The 21894-nt window shown below is 38.6% G+C and overlaps 1 protein-coding gene across 4 annotated transcripts in view; it reads right to left on the reverse strand.

Moving 5' to 3' along the window:
- The window catches only part of PEAK1 (pseudopodium enriched atypical kinase 1), a 270520-nt gene that overhangs the window by 247255 nt on the left and 1371 nt on the right, over positions 1 to 21894 (reverse strand). The gene's annotated exons all lie outside the window — the stretch shown is intronic.

Raw genomic sequence — 21894 nt, forward strand, 5'->3', positions numbered from 1 at the left:
AACTACTCATCATAGTTGCTCATTTTAAATGGTTTGGTCAAAATGACTTAAGTAACTTAGATAATAACTTGAATAGTGTTCATCCACATGAAGAGAGACACTACTTATAATAGAAAGTTAACAAAAAAGAGAGCAAAACAACTCCAATTTCTGATAATTTATCAAAGAGCTTACGTGCTCGGAATTATATATCAATGCCAATGCAGTTCAAGGCAGTCTCTGTAGCCTTAATTGATGGGTTATTTTCAACTCCTGGACCAAAAGCTGACATGCTTCACATATACGGCATTTATGTTCCCATATGTTCATTCATTCATATGTGTTCATGTCTATGCAACACTAGACACAATGGGAGGCACAAGTCATCCAACTCTGAACAGGAAACACAGGACCCCTACCCTTGTGGATGGTATTTCTTTCCAGTCACAGTCATCAAAGAAAATTCATATAGCCAAAATACAAGCTGCTTTTAACCATACTATCTCACTGCAGAAAAAAGGGAATCATTCATGTTTTTCGCAACCACAAGCGAGGAATCAATAATGGAAGCGTAACTAGGTTTCAATTGCATTAAATCAAGTACCCAGAATGGTACACAAAATAAAGGCATTTTTAAAAGAAGCTGAAATAATCCAGCTATAAATTGGCTAATATTTGCTTCCTCCCACATAATTTTGATAAAGAATTTAATGTGTTCTGCCTACTTAGAGGAAACCCTGGTGGCATAATGGTTAAGTGCTATGGCTGCTAACCAAACTGCCGGCAGTTCGAATCCACCAGGTGCTCCTTGGAAACTCTATGGGGCAGTTCTACTCTGTCCTCTAGGGTTGCTATGAGTCGGAATCGACTTGACGGCAGTGGGGTTTTTTTTTTTTTTTTGCCTACTTAGGAAAAAAAAAAAACTGGAAGAAGCCAAATGGTCTTTTTAATTTCCAGATTAAAACATCCAGCTAAGATGGCTCACAATGGATCAATTGCAACAGCCTTATTTTTAATTTAAAATATTAATAATAGGAATGGTGTACAAGACAAAGAGTGAACCGTAAAAACTATGGACTTTAGTTAATAACAATGTATCAATACAGGTTTATCAATTTTAACAAATGTACCACATCAATGACAGATTAATAATAGGGGAAACTATGCACAGGAACTCCCTTTACCTTCCACACAATTTTTCTGTAAACTTAAAACTGCTCTTAAAAAAAATATATATATACAAAGAGGAAACCCTGGTGGCTGCTTAGCGGTTAAGAGCTACGACTGCTAACCAAAAGGTTGGCAGTTCGAATCCACCAGGTGCTCCTTGGAAACCACATGGGGCAGTTCTCCTCTGTCCTACAGGGTCGCTATGAATTGGAATCAACTCAACAGCAATGGGGTTTTTTTTTTGGCTTATATATATTAAAAAAAAAAAAAAACTTTAACCTATATGAACTATGATAATTTTATATTACAGAATACTAAGTACCAATTAAACAATGAGGTAGAACTATATGTACTGATACGGAAAGACACTTCATATTGGGAGGGAAGAGGATGCGGAACAATGTATGTAGCGTGCTAAAAATACAGACACAAAGTAAAACTACACACACAGAATAAACAGCCTGGAGAGATATCCAGCTGACAGCAGTGACTACCACCAGGAGGTAAAAAAGAAGAGACATAAAGGAGGAATTTGTCTTCTTATTCTATATGTTTCAATATTGTTTGAATTCTCCTGAGATAGTATTCACCTATTACTTGTTTAATTAAAAAATATTTTTAAAGAGACTATTTATAAAAAGGAATAGGAACCAAGATTTAAGACTTTGTTCCTTAACACACTAAGCTCTACAGGATAAAGTCAGAATAGTCAGAATAACTGACATAAAATTCAGACCCAACAAAATACTTAAACAATAAATGTTGTGAACTTAGAAAATTTTAATTTTAAAAGGAGTAGATCGGGGGGAAAAGCCTTATGTATTCAAAATGCATATTCTAAGCCATTGGAATTAGACTGGATACTATAAAAAATGTTTTCATAAATACCCTGTAACTAATTTATAATAAATGTGTTTTACGGGTTAACAGTTCACAATAATATCCTCAAACTGCAAATTACTAGCTCCTAAATAATCATCTTATTAATAAGCCATTTTTTCTTCTTCCCTAGAGAAAAGTTTTGCTATACACACCACTTCCTTTCCTCCAAAAAGTTTCATTTGCTGGCAATTCATGCAGTACTTCAACTTCAGCAGTAAACCTGAAGAATATACAGACTTCTTGCTCAATATTTTTCCAAAAATGATACCCAAAGACCAGAAAGTGAAATATCACCATAAGAGTCAATCCACACTAGTAACAATACATCCGTTAAGGGTATGAAAAGCACTTATGTAACTAAAATCATGTTCCTTTTCTTCTGTTTTTTAAAAGTTCAACTCAAAAACCATGGCTCAGCTAAATGTCCAAATCAACTATGAACACATATTTTTATTTTCCACAGATTCATTTGAACTTCATCAGACACTGACATGGAAGAACCAAAAATTAACGCAAAGCACGATGTCAAATGTGTGAGCTACAACAAGGTATATATTACAGATACCAGTCTTACTTTTCTAGGAAGCTTTTGTTGATTTGGATTGGAATTTTTATAAGGGCCTAATTTTTTTTAATTTTAGAATTACATTACAAATAGTTATCAGGTAAACATCTTGCTTTAACCAACTATTACTAGTATTTCCGATGCTAACAATGAGCTGATGTAAAATAAATAAGCAGCAGAATTAAAGAAAAAGGGCAAGATTTCAATCCTCTTCCCCATGTACAATGCCAAACAGTAAAATTCAGAAGAGAGTAGAAGCAAGCAGAAGATTTTTAGTCATAGAATTGCTGATGATGTATATCTGGTCATCAGGGAATAAAGGGAGATAATAAGAGAAAAAATTCAAAGAAATGGCAACTTCCCTCTTCCCTGCCTTTAATTGTGTCCAATCATTTCATTTGACCATAGGTCACTCATCTGTCACTCGGCCATACGGTCTACACTGTCACTGCATATATCTCTTCTAATAAAATTGCGCTATATTTCCTCATACTAAAAATTTTAATATTTATTGTCATGAGGAAAAAACAAAATTTAATCTGATTACTTGTACCGTTGCCAATAGTCAAATAAACTCAAAGGTTTCAGACAGAAGTGGAAATGAGGGAACTTAATGAAAACAAAACTGTGCCAACTACTCCCAGAGTGTATCATTTAGTTAATGGTGTCCTAGTACTCCAACAACTTCAACTACTTCCTAAGTTCTTCACTTTCTCCCAGGAAATTACAAGGCAGGCTGTCACACTGCATGCACTATTTTAATTGAGACTTCCTTAATTCATTCAGGGTGGGTTAAAAGTGAACTGCTTTATCATAAAACATACTCTAAGAAATGAGGAATATCTGAATTTTCAATTGTTATAGATGACTCAGAGCCCTGGTAGCTCAATGGTTGACAGCTCAGGCTGCTAACCAAAAGGTCAGCGGTTTGAATCCACCAGCTGCTCCTTGGAAGCCCTACGGGGCAGTGCTATGGGGCTGCTATGAGTTAGAGTTAACTCGACAGCAACGGGTTTGGTTTTGCTTATAGATGACTCTGTGAGTGGACAGTTACAGAAATTCGTCACTGATGCTAGAAAAAGCTAATGTTTTCATGAAGATGGCTCTGAAATGCTGTTTTGGGGGGACATTATTTGCTCTTGCATTATGATTTTGTTTTCTTTTACACTAAACATTTATGAAGGGCTACATCCATTGCTCAATGTTAGACCATTTCAGGAGGTAGCATATGATCAAGAGCCAATGGTACTGAAGGAAGAAGTCCAAGCTACACTGAAAAAGCACTGGCTAAAAACAAGGCCCCAGGAATTGACAGAATACCAACTGAGATATTTCAACAAACAGATGCAACGCTGAAAGCGCTCACTCGTTTCTATGCCAAGAAATTTGTAAGACAGCTACCTGGAAGAGATCCATATACATGCCTATTCTTAAGAAAGGTAATCCAACGGAACGTGGAAATTATCAAACAATATCATTAGTACCATATGCAGGTGAAATTATGCTGAAGATAATTCAAAAACAGTTGCAGCAGTAGATGGACAGAGAACTGCCAGAAATTAAAGCCAGATTCAGAAGAGGACATGGAACAAGGGATATCATTGCTGATACCAGATAGGCCTTGGCTGAAAGCAGAAAATACCAGAAAGATGTTTACCTGTGTTCTGTTGGCTATGAATAGGCATATACCCTGTGTAGATCATAACAATTTTGGCCTCCAATGAGCTTGTATTTGCGTCTCAAATACTGCTGATACTTAATCTCATAAAGACTGGGTACAGGGAAAACAGTTAAGTTTATCTCATGATAACCAAAAAGAAAAAAAAATTCTGTTTACTCTGAAGAGAAGATATTTAAGTGTTAACTATCTTTTAAAATAAGATAATATCGCATCATATTTTCAGAACTATATTTATTTATAGCAAATATTTAATGAACAAAATGTTAATACAACCACTACAGGCAATCCTACTTATTGACTATATAGGTAAAAAATTATCAAAGAGTTCTCACATTCTAGCTAACATAGGAAGAAACAACACAAACCAGATACAATAAAAATGATAACAGCTTTCACTTTTAGCACCTTTAGTTTAGAAAGTTCTTTTGTATATTATCAGCCTTTGAATTCAGTATTTATTGGGTGTCCATGTGTCAGACCCTGTACTAAGTACTGGGGATATAAAGATGAATAAGAAATATCCCTAAAGTCTCCATTCATCTCATTTGATCATAAAAATCACACTAAGAACAAAGGTCAGGACTATATCTTACAGAAGAAAATAAACCTTAGAAATGTTAAGGAAATTTCCTACATGATCACAAACTAAGTTAAAAGCAAATCTCGTTCAATACTCTTGTATTACATATTCAGTTTGTATCAGTGACCTTGGGGATGTTTCTGAACGTGCTACCAATTCATTTTAAAAAGTCAGAATGATTTTAATTGCTGTTTCATAAGAGTAATGATGATAAATTTGTGTGTACATGCACATATACTGTATATATGTGCAAAAACAAAATTTATATATGCATATGTAATACATACGTGTATGTGTGTCTATTACTCACTTCATAAAGGTATTCTCTCCAGATCTCTTCAGGTCTTAAATCACAAAGTGAACTTGCAAACTCTTAATTACCCAAATCCTTAAAATATAGAATCGATCTTACAAATTGACTATCCTGAGATAAAAGTAGTATATCCAATAAACCTTTAAATAACTGTAAATTTAACACTGTTGGGTGACATGAAACTCCATACGTACAGAAACACTGAATTTTATTGAGGCAAAGGCTTAAACTCTCATGATATTTCACGTGTGTTCAGCATCCACGATACAACTTGGCTTTGCCATTTTCTTTTCATATACTCTGCAGAGTACCTGCAAAGTACTATTTTATTGCGTCATATGGGGAACATGATATGCTCTAAGACTGTGCTAATACTAGACACATGTGCCTACTGAGCACATGCAGTGTGGTAAGTCTGAATTGAGATGTGCTATAAATGAAAAAATACACACCAGATTTTGCAGACTTACTAAGGAAAAAAGAATATAAAATATTTCAATAATTTTTCATATTGACATGTTACAATAATAACGTTCTAGTTATGCTGGATTAAAAGAAATGTATTATTAATATTAATTTCACCTGTGTTTTATTTTTGAAATGTAGCTACTAGAAATTTTGGAATCACATTATGTGGCTTGAATTATTTCTATCAGCAATACTCTAAGATATGCCCAAGAGATCCCAGACAAATTCTTTGAGAATATCAAGGTTCTACTCTAGTAACTGGAAACCCTGGTGGCACAATGGTTAAGAGCTAAGGCTACTAACCAAAAGGTCAGCAGTTCAAATCCACCACGCGCTTCTTGGGAATGCTATGGGGCAGTTCTATGCCATCCTGTATGGTCGCTATAAGTCGAAATCAACTTGAAGGCAATGGGTTTGGTTTGGTTTACCCTACTAACATACCCTATATGATGGCAATGTCTCAATATGTCAGGAGTAATCATGGAGAGAGGGGAGGAGGTATTATTTTCTAACAATATGAAAAATGTCTGTTATACTATCAGCAAAAAAGCAGGATATGAAATTATTAAAAAGTAGAGCTGTTTCAAACATGATTTTAACTTACTCAAATCTAATTTAGCAACACAAAAGAAAGAAAAATACCAATCACACTAAATGAAGAGCATCTGCAGAAATGAGCATGCCCTACTGTCCCCTCAGCTATTCTCAGCTCCTGCATGCCTCTCATAATGTCTAGCTTACTACACTGAAAGGTAAATCTGACTATTCCTGATCGCTTGCCTATGCTCTTGCTGTTGTTAAGCGCTGTCAAGTCAGTTCTGAATCACAGTGACCCTATGTACAACAGAACAAAATGCTGCCCTGTCCTGCGCCATCCTCACAATCATCGCCACGTTGGAGTTCACTGTTGCAGCCATTGTGTCAATCCATTTCATTTAGGGTCTTCTTCTTTTTCAGTGACCCTCTACCAAGCATAATGTCATTCTCCGAGGACTGGTCCCTCCGGATAACATATCCAAAGTACATGATATGAAGTCTCGCCATCTTCACTTGTAAGGAGCTTTCTGGCTCTTCTTCTTCAGATGCTAATTAGTTCATTCTTCTGGCAGTCCATGATATATTCAATATTCTCTGCCAACACCGCAATTCAAAGTACCAATTCTTCTTCGGTCTTTCTTATTCATTGTCCAGCTTTCTCATGCGTATGAGGCAACTGAAAATACCCTGGCTTGAGTCAGGCGCACCTTAGTCCTCAAAGTGACATCTTTGCTTTTTAGCATTTTAAAGAGGTCTTTTGCAGAACTGACCAATGCAATACATTCTCTGATTTCTTGACAGCTACTTCCATGGGCACTGATTGTGAATTCAAGTAAAATGAAATCCTTGGCAACTTCAATATTTTCTCCATTTATCATGATGTTGCTTATTGGTCCAGTAGTGAGGATTCTGTTTGTTTGTTTTATGTTGAGGTATAATCCATACTGTTAATCCATACTGTAAGCTGTAGTCTTTGATCTTCATCAGTAAATGCTTCAAGTCCTTTTCATTTTCTGCAAGCAAGGTAGTGTCATTTGCATATCGCAGGTAGTTAATGAGTCTTCCTCCAGTTCTGATGGTACGCTCTTCTTAATACACTGCAACTTCTCAGGTTATTTGCTCGGCATTTAGATTGAATCTAAGTATGTTAAAAGGATATAACCCTGACGTACACCTTTCCTGACTTTAACCATGCAGTATCCCTTTGTTTGGTTCGATCGGCTGCTGCTTGGTCTATGTACAGGTTCCTCATGAGCACAATTAAGTGTTCTGGAATTCCCATTCTTTGCAATGTTATCTGTCATTAGTGTTCCATGTGTCAAATCTATTCTTGAGACGGCCTCTAAATTCAGGTGGGACATATTCAAGGTTGTATTTTGGCTTGGGGACTTTCTCTAATATTTTTCAGCTTCAACTTGGACTTGCATATGGGCAATTGGCAGTCTGTTCCACAGCCTGCCCCTGGCCTTGTTCTGACTGATGATACTGAGCTTCTCCATCGTCTCTTTTCCATAGATGTAGTTGATTTGATTCCTGTGTATTCGTTTCAGAAAGGTCCACGAGTATAGTCACTGTTTCTGTTGTTGAAAAAAGGTGTTTGCAATGAAGAAGTCACTGGTCTTCCAAAATTCTGTCATGTGATCTCCAGTGTCATTTTTATCACTAAAGCCATATTTTCCAACTACCAATTGTTCTTTGTTTCCAGCTTTCACATTCCAATCACCAGGAATTATCCACGCATCTTGATCAATTTCAGACTGCAGAAACTGGTGAAAATCTTCAATTTCCTCATCTTTGGCATTAGTGGTTGGTGTGTAAATTTCAGTAACTTGTATTAACTGGTCTTCCTTGCAGGCATGTGGATACTTACTATCACTGACAGCACTGCACTTCAGGATAGATCCTGGAATGTTCTTTTTGACAATGAATATGATGCCATGCTTCTTCATTTTGTCATTCCCAGCACAGTACATCACATGATTGTCTGATTCAAAATGGCCAATACCAGTCCATTTCAGTTCACTAACACTTAGGATACCAATCTTTGTGTGTTCCATTTCATTTTTGACTACTTCCAATTTTCCTTGATTCATACTTCATACATTTCACATTCCGATTATTAATGGTTGTTTGCAGCTGTTTCTTCTCATTTTGAGCCATGCCACCTCAGCAAATGAAGGTCTCAAAAAACTTTACTCCATCCACATCAATAAGGTTGACTCTACTTTGATGAGGCAGCTCTTCCCCAGTCATATTTTGACTGCTTCCCAACCTGAGGGGCTTATCATCTTCTGGCACTGTATCAGACAATGTTCTGCTGCTATTCACAAGGCTTTTACTGGCCAGTTTTTTTGGAAAAGACTGCCCAGTTCTTCTTCCTCGTCTGTGTTGGTCTGGAAGCTGCACTGAAAGCTGTCCACCATGGGTGAACCTGCTGGTATTTGAAATATCGGTGGCATAGCTTCTGGTATCAAAGCAACACGTGAGCCACCATAGTACAACAAAATGACAGATGCACGGGGTTTTGCCAATGCAGGGACTTTAAAATCTGACTGCTATGTAACCTGTATCTCTACTACACATAATATGATACCTATTAGGTATTTTGAAATGTATAGACAAAAATACGGGGAAATTAGGCACCAAATCATTGGTACTGGTTATCCCTGAATGGTAGAATAACTGATTTTTCCTTTTTTATACTTGCTGTGCACTTTTCCATTTTATTACAATAAAAATTACCTTCTTCGTACCATAAAACATGTGTGGCATAATATGAAATATCAATATGCCATTTTAGATCTGCAGCCAAAAAGAAAGAGAATTTGAGTGAAGTGATTGTGTATTGCAGGACTCAGTCTCCTAGTCACGCAGTCAGTCCATGTAAACCCAGACCATGCAGACCTATAGTAGATAAGAGAAGATCAGGGTTCATGCAGCTCCAAAGCCCTGCAGTTAACTTTTACAAAAGAATACAAAACAAATCCATCTCTAGATAACAAGATTTTTTGCTTGGCATATGGAATGCAAAACTGACAAGAGGTGCAAGTTGCATTTTAACAGGATTCAATTTTATTCATATAGGTTTAATCTTTTTTTTAAAATAAAATCCAAGTCAACAATCAAAGAACCCAAAACATACAACTTCCAAAAATAGTAACTACCATACTCCTAAATTATTTCTATGCTGTTGATGAGATTTACATCATCATTTACGTGGATCATTCCACGAGCTACATCTGTATGAAAAAGGGCTCTTACATGACGTAGAAGACCTAAGGTTTCTCCTGTCTCTCTCTCATTGCTCTTAGACTATATGAACTTCTTCTCTGAATCTGGAAATCAACAAGCTCTGATAGCTGAATTGAAATCTGGCAGTTTACTTGAAATATTCAGTTGTGAGGTTTAACATTGTAGATGCAGGCAAATATTGAAAAATAGTTTAAGGATACTGCTGCAAAACTAAAATTTCACAGCAGAAAGAGAACCATTACTAGGAAAATACTTTCTATTGCTTCTCCAATGCCTTCGATCTTCCTTCACACAAACTCCCACAATCACACCTACTTCTTGCCTAAATAAAATCCTAAAATCTGTTGCACACCTGGGAGCAAAGCAGTTTTTCAGCATTTGAAATATTCAACTCATTATTCCACAACACTTAAAAGGTATATACCATGGCACCTTGTCTTATACTAACAAAAGTAACTGAATCTACTTACAAAATTATGAATTATGGGGGACGCTAACTTTGAACAATGAAAATAAAGAATTCATGAGTAAGCATAGTTTTCCTGCTTCTCTGCTGTTGCTGGAAACAAAGTAGTTCAGGGAGGTAGAGGTAAGGAAGCAAGACAAAAACTTTTCTCTAAAAGCTAAGAAAGAGTCTACCTAACGTAGATGACCCCCATGCGTCTGTCGCTTTGTTGTACTGTGGGACCTTACATGTTGCTGTGAGGCTGGACGCTATGCCACTGATATTCAAATACCAGCAGGGTCACCCATGGTGGACAGGTTTCAGGTGAACTTCTAGACTAAGGTAGACTGGAGAGAAGGACCTGGCACTCTACTCCCGAAACGAATTAGCCTGTAAAAACCTTATGAATAGCAGCAGAACACTGTCTGATATAGTGCTGGAAGAGGCCATCAGATTGGAAGGCATTCAAAATATGACTTGGTAAAAAGCTGCCTCCTCAAAGTAGAGTGGACTTTAATGACATGGATGGAGTCAAGTTTTCGAGACTTTCATTTGCTGATGTGGCACGACTCAAAAAGAGAAGAACTGCTGTAAACATCCATTAATAACAGGAATGTGGACTGTACGAAGTATAAATCTAGGAATTGGAAATCTTCAGAAATGAAATGGAATGCATAAACATTGATATCCTAGGCTTTAGTGAGCTGAAATGGACTTGTATTGGCCATTTTAAATCGGACAATTATATGGTCTGCTATGCCAGGAATGACAACTTGACGAGGAATGGAATTGCATTCATCGTCAAAAAGAACATTTCAAGATTTATCCTGAAGTACAACGCTGTCAGTGATAGGATAATATCCACATGCCTACAAAGAAGACCAGTTAATACGACTATTATTCAAATTTATGCACCAACCATAAGGCCAAAGATGAAGAAATAGAAGATTTTTACCACTTCTACAGTCTGAAATTGATCAAACATGCAATCAGGATGCAATGATAATTACTGGTGGTTGGAATGCTAAAGTTGGAAATGAAGAAGGATCAGTAGTTGGAAAAGACAGCTTTGGTGATATAAAGAATGTCGGAGATCACACGACAGAATTTTGCAAGACCAACGGCAACTTCATTGCAAATACTTTTTTTCAACAACATAAACAGTGACTTTTTTTTTATACACGTGGATCTTACCAGATGCAATACACAGGAATCAAATCAACTACACTGTGGAAAGAGATGATGGGAAAGCTCGATATTATCAGTCAGAACAAGGACAGGGGCCAACTGTGGAAGAGACCACCAATTGCTCAAATGCAAGTTAAAGCTGAAGCTGAAGAAAATTAGAACACATCCAAGAGAGCCAAAGTACAACCTTGAGTATACCCTACCTGAATTTAGAGAATTCTGAAGAATAGATTTGACGCACTGAACACTAACGACCGAAGGACAGACGAGTTGTGGACTGACATCAAGGACATCATACATGAAGAAAGCAAGAGGTTATTAAAAAGACAGGAAAGAAAAAATCAAAATGGATGTTAGAAGAGACTCTGAAACTTGTTCTTGAACATCAAGAGCTAAAGCAAACAGAAGACATGATGAAACAAAACAGCTGAACAGAAGATTTCAAAGGGCAGCTTGAGAAGACCAAGTGAAGTATTATAATGGCATGTGCAAACACCTGGAGTTAGAAAACCAAAAGGGAAGAACACGCTCTAGCATTTCTTAAGCTCAAAGAACTGAAGAAAAAAATCAAGCCTCAAGTTGCAATATTGAAGGATTCTACAGGGAAAATATTAAACGATACAGGAAGCATCAAAAGATGGAAGGAATACACAGAATCACTGTACCAAAAAGAAGTGGTCAATGTTCAACATCCAAACTGCACTTGAGGCATTCACAGAATACAAGGCTTCAGGAATTGACAGAGTATCAACTGAGATTTTTCAATAAATGGATGCACCCCTGGAAGTGTTTGCTTGTCTTTGTCAAGAAATTTGGAAGATCAACTGGAAGAGATGCGTATTTGTACCCATTCCAAACAAAGGTGATCCAACAGAATGCGGAAATTATCTAACAATATCAGTAATATCACATGCAAGTAAAATTTTGCTGAAGATCATTCACAAGCAGTTGCGGCAGTACATCGATTGACAGGGAACTGCCAGAAATTCAAGCCAGATTCAGAAGAGGATGTGGACCAGGGATACCACTGCTGATGTCAGATGGATCCTGGCTGAAAGCAGAGAATACCAGAAAGGTGTTTACCTGTGTTTTATGGGCTATGCAAAGGCATTCGACTGTGTGGATGATAACAAATTATGGATAACATTACAAAGAATGGGAATTTCACAACACCTAATTGTGCTTAAGAAAAATCGCTACATAGACCAAGAAGTAGTTGTTTGGACAGAAAAAGGGGATACTCCATAGTTTAAATTCAGGAATAGTGCATGTTAGGGAAAGGTGTGTCACCATACTTATTCAATCTGTATGCTGAGCAAATAATCGGAGAAGCTGGACTATATGAAGAACAGGGCATCAGGATTGGAGAAAGACTCCTTAACAACCTGTGTTACGCAGATGACACAACCGTGCTTGCTGAAAAGGAAGAGAACTTGATGCACTTACTGATGACGGTCAACGACCACAGCCTTCAGTATGGATTACACCTCAACATAAAGAAAACAAAAATCCTCACAACTGGACCAATAAGCAACATCATGATAAATGGAGAAAAGACCGAAGTTGTCAAGGATTTCATTCTACTGGGATCCACAATCAACACCCACAGAAGCAGTAGTCAAGAAATCAAAAGATGCATTGCATTGGGCAAATCTGCTAAAAAAGACCTCTTTAAAGTATTCAAAAGCAAAGATGTCATTTTGAAGACTAAGGTGCAGCTGATCCAAGTCATGGTGTTTTCAATGGCCTCACATGCATTCAAAAGCTGGACAATGAATAAGGAAGACTGAAGAAGAACTGACGCCTTTAAATTATGGTGTTGGTGGAGAATGTTGAATATGCCATGGGCTGCCAAAAGAACAAACAGATCTGTTTTGGAAGAAGTACAGCCAAAATGTTCCTTAGAAGCAAGTATGGCGAGACTACGTGTCACGTCCTTTAGACATGTTATAAGGAGGGATCTGGCCTTGGAGAAGGACATCACGCTTGGTGAAGGAGAGGGTCAGCAAAAAAAAGAGGAAGACTGTCAACGAGACAGACAGACACAGTGGCTGCAACAATGGGCTCAAGCATATCAACGATCATGAGAACTGCATAGGGCCAGGCAGTATTTCATTCTGTTGTATGAGGTTGCTACGAGACGGAACCAACTCGATGACACCTAACAACAACAACAACATCCCCATTTTACAAATGAGGAAAGGGAAGCACAGCTAAGAAACCTACTTAAGGTCAAACTGCAGTAAGAATCTGGGCCAGGATTCAAAGCCAGCCAGTTTGACTCCTGAACTAGTATTCCTGACCACTGCTGAAGGGCAGGCTTATGAGCTACTTGAATAATAGCGATCTTATTTTTAAAGTGCAGTATCATTTGTTTCCATCATCCGTTGGCCAATGTCATGTTGTGATGGCTTGTATGTTGATATGATGTTGGAAGCTATGCCACTGGTATGTCAAATACCAACAGAGTCACCCAGGGAGGGCAGGTTTCAGCTGAGCTTCCAGACTGAGAAAGACTAGGAAGAAAGGCCTGGTGATGTACCACCAAAAAAATTAGCCAATGAAAACCCTATGGATCACAACAGAATTTTGTCCAGTATAATGTTGGAGGCAGAGGACGTAGGTTGGAAAGCACTCAAAATACACAGTGGCCACAACAATGGACTTGAGCATACTAATGATTGTGAAGATGCCACAGGGTCGGGCAACATTTTGTTCTGTTGTACATGCGGTTACCATGAGTCAGAGCCAACTCGATAGCAACAAACAACAGCAAAATTCTTTGTTTGGCTGAGTCAAAATGAGGATATCACCATACTGATTCATTTTATTCTGCCTAAGCTCTGCGTTAGACGACTTAAGTTTTTGTATATTTTCTTAAACAAATTAAATAGCTGTTCATGTCTTACTTTATAAGGTCAAATATTTGCACTTGATCCTCATAAAGTACAAACTTAAAGGCACAAACATTTCAGTACCCACTATGTGCTAGGAAATTTACCAGTAAGACATAGTCTTTGCACTCAAGGCAGAGGCTCCTTCCACTCAGCATATAGATTCTGTTCATGTTTCTCACAACTAGTAAATACAGCACCTGGTACATACAAATGATAACAGCTTTGCCAACCACTCAGGTAGAACTGAGATTGGAATCCTGAGATTCTCTGCCCCCTAAGGAGCAAGGAGATAAACCTTTACTTCTCTTACAGTTCCTAAAAAGTGGTTGACACTTAAGTAATTACTAGATAGGTGCTTCCTGCCTACTTCATGCTATGCTACCTCTTTGCAGCTGACAATGAAAGCCTACCTATCCATCTTTAGTGCAAAGGGGCTGAAATAAAAATATTTTACTACAACCTCAGTTCACTGGGCTATTGTTGTTAGGTGCTGTCGAGTAGGTTCTACCTTATAGTGACCCTATGTACAACAGAACAAAACACTGCCTGGTCCTGTACTATCCTCACAATCATTGCCATGTTTGAGTCCACTGTTGCGCCCACTGTGTCAATCCATCTCCTTGAGGGTCTTCCTTTTTTTTTTTTTTGCTGGGCGTCTACTTTACCAAGAATGATGTCTTCCTTCTCCAGGGACTGGTCCCTCCTTATAACATGTCCAAAGTACATGAAACAAAGTCTCACCATCCTGGCTTCCAAGGAGCACTCTGGCTGTACTTCTTCTAAGACAGACTTGTTCGTTCTTCTAGCAGTCCATGGTATACTCAATATTTTTCAACAACATCATAATTCAAAGGCGTCTTCTGCTGGCTGTTAATTACTAGTGTGTGCATGAAACCTTGACAAGCTTCTTGGGTGACACATGCTTACATCAGCGTTTATAAGTAGCTGGTACTTGTCTGAGGTCATTGTTTCTTATGTCTTCCAACAAACACGTTTACATTCTCTATCTGTACCACTACCTGGTATTTATCTTTCATTGCTATTCTCTTTTTAAGTCTGTCATTTGCCTCATCTTCAACTGCAAATTTATAGAGGACAGCAGCGTTAACCCCAAACACAGCTCCATGCCTTCCAAGTGACAGGTATTTAACATGCATTCATTAATGACGGGTACAAAATTCATCCCATAGTCACACCCCCGCCCTTAGAATTATGCAGAACTGCTCCTCCTCATCTCTCTGACCAGAATGCCCCAGAGGTGAATCCTTGAAGCTCTTCTCTTCTCTGTCTATACTCACTCCTCAGATGATCACATCCAGTCTCATGGTTTTTACATACATTGACAACTTCCAGATATATCCAGCCTGGATCATTCTCCTCTGAACTCCAGACTTATGTGTCCAACTGTTGAACTTGGCACCTTTATTATTAGCATACCTATTAGACATCTCAAACATTTAACCAGTCTGAAACAGAACCCCTGAACTCTCCCCAGAAACCTGCTCTGGGCCTTCCCCATCTTGTTAATGACAACTGCATCCTTTCAGTTGCTCAAGCCAAAAATCTTGGCTCTATCCTTGACTCCTTTTCTTTCACATGCCACGTTCAATTCATTAGCAAATCTATTTGGATCAAAATACATCCAGTTAGAGTCAGGGTTATCAGGATGAAAACATGTTTCTTTTAATCGAAACAGAAATAAATATAGATGTGTAGGTAAGCAGGTTAGTATATATACATGTCGGATCCCTGCGTGGGACACACGATTCAGCTCTCAGCTACTAAGTGAAAAACTGGTGGTTCAAACCCACCTAGAAGTGCCTCAGAAGTAAGGCCTGGTGATCTGTTTCTGAAAGGTCACAGCCTTGGAAACCCCCGGAGCAGTTCTACTCCACACATGGGATTGTCATTAGTCAGAACTGACTTGGCGGCAACTGACAACAGCATATACATTTATTTCCCAACTTTGTCCACTGAGCGACCCTAGAAGCAGGGACACTTCAGTAGGAATGAGCGTAACTAGCACCCAGATTGTGGCTTCGAAGTGCCCAATTTTCCAATAAAAGGAACCAGAGTTCCTTGGAGAAATGACTGATTCTAGGACTGGGGCAAGAAAAATAAAAGAGGAGCCTGAAGCATCTAGTAGTGCCAGAGAGTAAGGACGTATACACGCGCATACATACACAAAAAATCCGGGCATGTCAAAGGGACACAGAAGCCAACCTAGAAGATCTCCCAATAACCAAAGCTGGAATCATTTGACAACAAATTATGATAGCATTAATAAAAATATGATAGCAATAAAATGAATATGAGTTCAAACTGATATAAAACAAACAGGGACAAACTTTCCTTACAGAAGAATTCCAATTAATAAATGTAGAAAGAATGAGGAAAATACAATTTTAGCAGTAGAACACCATTAGCGTTAGAGTCTCCCCTAAAATACTTACCAACTACTGTGATGATTTTACTACGTGTCCATAAATTCCCTAATGCTCCTCCAAGAAGTGCAGCAGAATTCCTCTCCCCTTGAGTGTGGCTGAACTTAATGACTTGCTTTTATTAACAGGGAAAAATAGCAGCTTTATAGTGGAGAAGCCTGAGAGAAACCACCTTGACAAAGTGATCAAGGTTAACTCACCAGTGATGTTACTTTGATATCACGCACACCGTCCATGATGTGATAAAAAGGATACACACGTCTGTGGTATTCTTCTCAAAAAGCCATAAAAACCAAAACACCAAACCCATTGCTGTCAAGTCAATTCTGACTCATAGTGATCCTATAGGACAGAGTAGAATCGTCCCAGAGTTTCCAAGGAGCACCTGGTGGATTCAAACTGCCTACCTTTTGGCTAGCAGCCATAGCTCTTAACCATTATGCTACCAGGGTTTCCCAAAAAGCCATAACCCCAGTTTAGTCATGACAAATCAGACAGAATCAAGTTGAGGAACATTCTACACAATACTTAAAAAGTAGTCTTCAAAAGTGTCAAGGTCATAAAAGACAAGCAAAGACCAAGAAAAACCACAGATTGGAAGAGACTAAGGAGACACAACAACTAAAAGCAATATGGTGTCCAGCTTTAGATCATGGAATGGAAAGAGGATATTAGTGGAAAAATTGGTGAAATCCAAATAAAGTCTGGAATTTAGTTGATAGCTCCATACCAATATTAATTTCTTAGTTTGATCAGTGGCATCACTAGGGTTGGTGTCACCCAATGTGGTAACTCATGGTGTCACTTTCCTCCCCATGCTAATTACAAACAATGTTGTACCTAAAACACTAGAAATTTTGACAAAATCATTGACTATAAAAACACTGGCAAGATGAAGCCACGTGATTCAAAGCATCATTGTAATTGGGTGATAATGACAGCTCTGACAGGAAAGCATTAGAAAGTTCAAGAAGTAAACTAGCATAGATTTTTAGCCTTGTAGGTATATTGATACATGTAACTGGGGTTTATGAAAAATGTTTTTGTTGTTACAACTAACTACAGGGATATTTTTATTAAAAAATTAATTTCTTCTGAAATACTGCAAAAAAATTTTTAGACAGTTATAATCTACACCGCCATCCATCTTAACCTCCTTCCATCCTGCCCACTGGAAAAGGAAGACTACCTCCTCCTCAAACCCAATTTTTCTCCCTATGCCTTGGATCCTATCCCCTCCTATGTCCTCAAAAATCTCAGCTCTACTGATTAGTTAGAAGATAAGAACTACTTTAGGTGAAGGGAAGGATAGTACTCAATACACGGAGGGTCAGCTCAACTGGACTGGACCAAAAGCAAAGAAGTTTTCAGGATAAACTCAATGCTTCAAGGGTCAGCGGAGCAAGGGCAGGGGTTTGGGGACTATGGCTTAAGGGGACTTCTAAGTCAATTGGCAAAATAATACTATTATGAAAACATTCTGCATCCCACTTTGAAATGTGGCGTCTGGGGTCTTAAATGCTAACAAGCAGCCATCTAAGATGCATCAATTGGTCTCAACCCACCTGGAGCAAAGGAGAATGAAGAACACCAAGGTCACACGATAACTATGAGCCCAAGAGACAGAAAGGGCCACATGAACCAGAGACTTACATCATCCTGAGACCAGAAGAACTAGATGGTGCCCGGCCACAACCGATGACTGCCCTGACAGGGAGCACAACAGAGAACCCCTGAGGGAGCAGAAGAATAGTGGGATGCAGACCCCAAATTCTCATAAAAAGACCAGACTTAATGGTCTGACTGAGACTAGAGGAATCCCGGTGGTCATGGTCCCCAAACCTTCTGTTGGCCCAGGACAGGAACCATTTCCGAAGACAACTCATCAGACATGGAAGGGACTGGACAATGGGTTGGAGAGAGATGCTGATGAAGAGTGAGCTATCTGTATCAGGTGGACACTTGAGACTGTGTCAGCATCTCCTGTTTGGAGGGGAGATAGGAGGGTAGGGAGGGTTAGGAACTGGCAAAATTGTCACAAAAGGAGAGTCTGGAAGGGCTGACTCATTAGGGGGAGAGTAAGCAGCAGTATGGAGTAAGGTGTATATAAGCTTATATGTGACAGACTGACTTGATTCATAAACATTCACTTAAAGCTCAATAAAAACTATTAAAAAAAATAATCTCAGCTCTATGGATCACACACACACACCCCACATTCATTCTCTCTCATTTATCTTTTCTCTTCCTCTCTCTCTCCAATTCCTCCTCTCTGTGGGTTCTTTCCAGCCCCTATATAAGCATGCCCAAGTGCCTCTCAATAAAAATAAAAATTAAAAAAAAAGGCTTCTCTCTAAATCCTCTGCATCTGACTCTACTTACACTCTCTCCTTCAGAGTCCTTTGTTGAAAACACTGTATCCTTCTCAGTTAGTTACACTTTTGGCTGTCATTCACTCTCCAACCCCCTCAGAGCATTACAATGTAGCTAACTGCTCTAGGTAAAGTCACAAACTGACATTTCAATCACCAAGTGTCAGAGACTTGATTCAGTCTCTATCTTGCTTGGCTTCCTCATGGCCTGAGCCACTCCTGGTCCTTGAAATATTCTCTTCCCTCAGCTTCTACGGCAAATCTCTTAGTTTCCTTTTTTCATCTTTGGTCTGTCTGGTCAGCTTCTCTTGGGCTGTCTGCCATCTACCTAGTAGCCCACAACAGAAATGTGGGAATCATCCCAGATCTTTAGTCTTGCTCAACTCCATAATGTAATTATTTACCATGTCCTGTTGATAATACTTTCTAAATGTCTCATCCATCCACCCCCTCCTCCATATCTCTCATCATTTCTCACCAGAAATGGCTTCCTAACTAATTTTGCTTTGTGTTGCCTTTCCCTAATCCAGCATTCACTGCACTGCCAATATAACATAGGTCTAAAACACAAATCTGATTCTATCACAGCACAACGGAATTTTTTTTCACTAAATGCTGAGCTTTTAAAACTAAGTTCCTTAAAACTGTGTCTACCTATGGCTACTTAGTATCTGACATGTCCAAATTGAGATGTGCTGTAACTATAAAATACACACCAGATTTTGAAGATTTAGTGTGAAAAGAATGTCAGTATCAGTAACACTTTTTATATTGATTACAGGAGCCCTGATGGCACAACTGTTAGGCACTCAACTGCTAATGCAAAGGTCAATGGTTGGAACACACTAGCAGTGCCACCGGAGAAAAGACCTGGCAATCTGTTTCTATACAGTTTACAGCCTAGGAAACCCTATAGGGCAGCTCTACCTGCCCTACAGGATTGCTATGAGTCAGAATAGATTCAGTAGCATACAACAACATATTGATTACATGTTGAAATGATAATATTTCAGATATGTTGGATTAAACAAAATACCGTATTCCATACCCACTGCAGTCGAGTCACTTCTGACTCATAGCAACCCTACAAGACAGGGTAGAAGTGCCCTATATTAATTTCACTTTTTTTTTTTTTTTTACTTTTTTAAATATGGTTACTAGAAAGTTTAAAATTACATATGTGGCCCACATTAGATTTCCATTGGACAGTGCAGGTCTACGAGGCCCACATTAGATTTCCATTGGACTGTGCAGGTCTACAATGTCCTTCCGCTCTTTCTGAGCTTAGTTACTCCTACCTACTATTCAAGATTAGTTCAGGTAACCCACTAAGATGCATTCCAGGACACTCCCTAGGACCCCAAATCTGAATCAGCTACCCTTTCTCTGTTCTTCCATCCACAGGAACCTGTGTGCATCCCTGTCATACATCACGCCATATTATAATTATTAAAAACTATCAGCTATATTTCCCCCACTAAACTATAAGCTCCTTGCAGAAGGAGATCTCATTCAACATATACTCAGGGCCTACCGCCATGCCTGGCACTTAGAAGGAACTCAAAACATTTGCCAAATAAATATGAGCTACTTATTCTGGCCTGAAAATTCACAGAATTTCTCATTCTCCAAAGAGTTTCCCAAGGAAAACAAACAGGCAGTGAAGGAGACTAGACTTTCTCAGGACCTCTAGTCATGAAAAGACTGGGGGGCGGGGAGAAATTACCATCAAGACATCAGCAATAAGAAAATTAAGTGCATGACACACACCTGCCTCTTATAGTGAAAAAAGGGGTTTGCAGCAGTGATGTGAAGCCTTGAACTCACCCTTGGCATGCCAGGGGCCACAGTTTGGGTCCTAAATTACTTAAACAATCCATCCAACAAGAATATGATTTGGCAGGTTTCAACACAAACAGCTAGAGCCCACCACCTATTCCACTTTAACAGTACATCACTACAGTTAAAAAAAAGAAAAAGAAAAACTCTCTCATGAAATAAACGCTAATCTCATGATGCTGCACCACGGAGCAATTTAGAAGAGTTATTATACGAAATGTGCCAAAGCATGAATTTATGGCTGATGCTTATTTGGCAAATATGGTTGGCACTGCTAGATGTTGAAAAACATGCATGCAAATAAGCAAATAAAAGTTTTTAAGCTCACAGACTTAAATATTTACATTACCATAAATGTACAAAGATAAACGTTTATATGAATACATATATAATGCATTCCAGGAACACATTTTTTAATGTGATTGTCAGGAAACAGTTATAAAGTGGTATTATTTCTTTATAGGCCTCAGGGTAGATTCTTAAAAGTGCATTCCGACAGAATGTTAATGGGGTACGAACATTTCATGGAAGTTTCTCTATGGTATCACTGGGTAAAATGAATAAAAAAACCAAACCCAGTGCCATCAACTCGATTCCGACTCATAGCAACCCTATAGAACACAGTAGGACTGCCCCATAAGAGTTTCCAAGGAGCACCCGGCAGATTCGAACTGCCAATCCCTTGGTTAGCAGCCGTAGCACTCAACCACTACACCACCAGGGTTTCCGTAAAACGAATAGTCATAGTATAATAGTTCAAAGCAATCTTATCTTTTCCTTTCCCAAAAACACTTCTCTTCCCATCCTGGAACCTAACCAAACACAGATGTCAGTCCCTAAGTGGGGGATGGAGGGGACACAACCTCTACACATCAAAAAGCCTTAAAGAAAATCATTTGACATTTTCCCACATAATATAATCATATTAAAGTCTCCAAAATAAAGACATATTTCCCTCTCTTCCTCTCTGACATCTATGGAAAGATTATTTGTTTTTTCGCATAGTTTGGGAGCTTGTCATAGCCAAAACTCACTAGCAATGGCATGAATTCTGCTTCCATTGTTAACCATTAATCTCTGCGTTGAGGCTATAACTCCCATCTTTGAAAGCAAGAAAGTGTACTATACCTGCCATTAGTTTACTAAATGAGTCACCAAAGAGAAGAAGTGCCAGATACTTCAGAAAGTAATTAGGGCAGTCAGTGAATTGAGATATCTAGAAATGCTCTGAGATTACAGGAGAAGCCATCATGAAGCAAGTAGCCAAGATTGCTCCTGGAAA

This window comes from Loxodonta africana, chromosome 13 (genome assembly GCF_030014295.1).
Source record: "Loxodonta africana isolate mLoxAfr1 chromosome 13, mLoxAfr1.hap2, whole genome shotgun sequence".
NCBI lineage: Eukaryota > Metazoa > Chordata > Mammalia > Proboscidea > Elephantidae > Loxodonta > Loxodonta africana.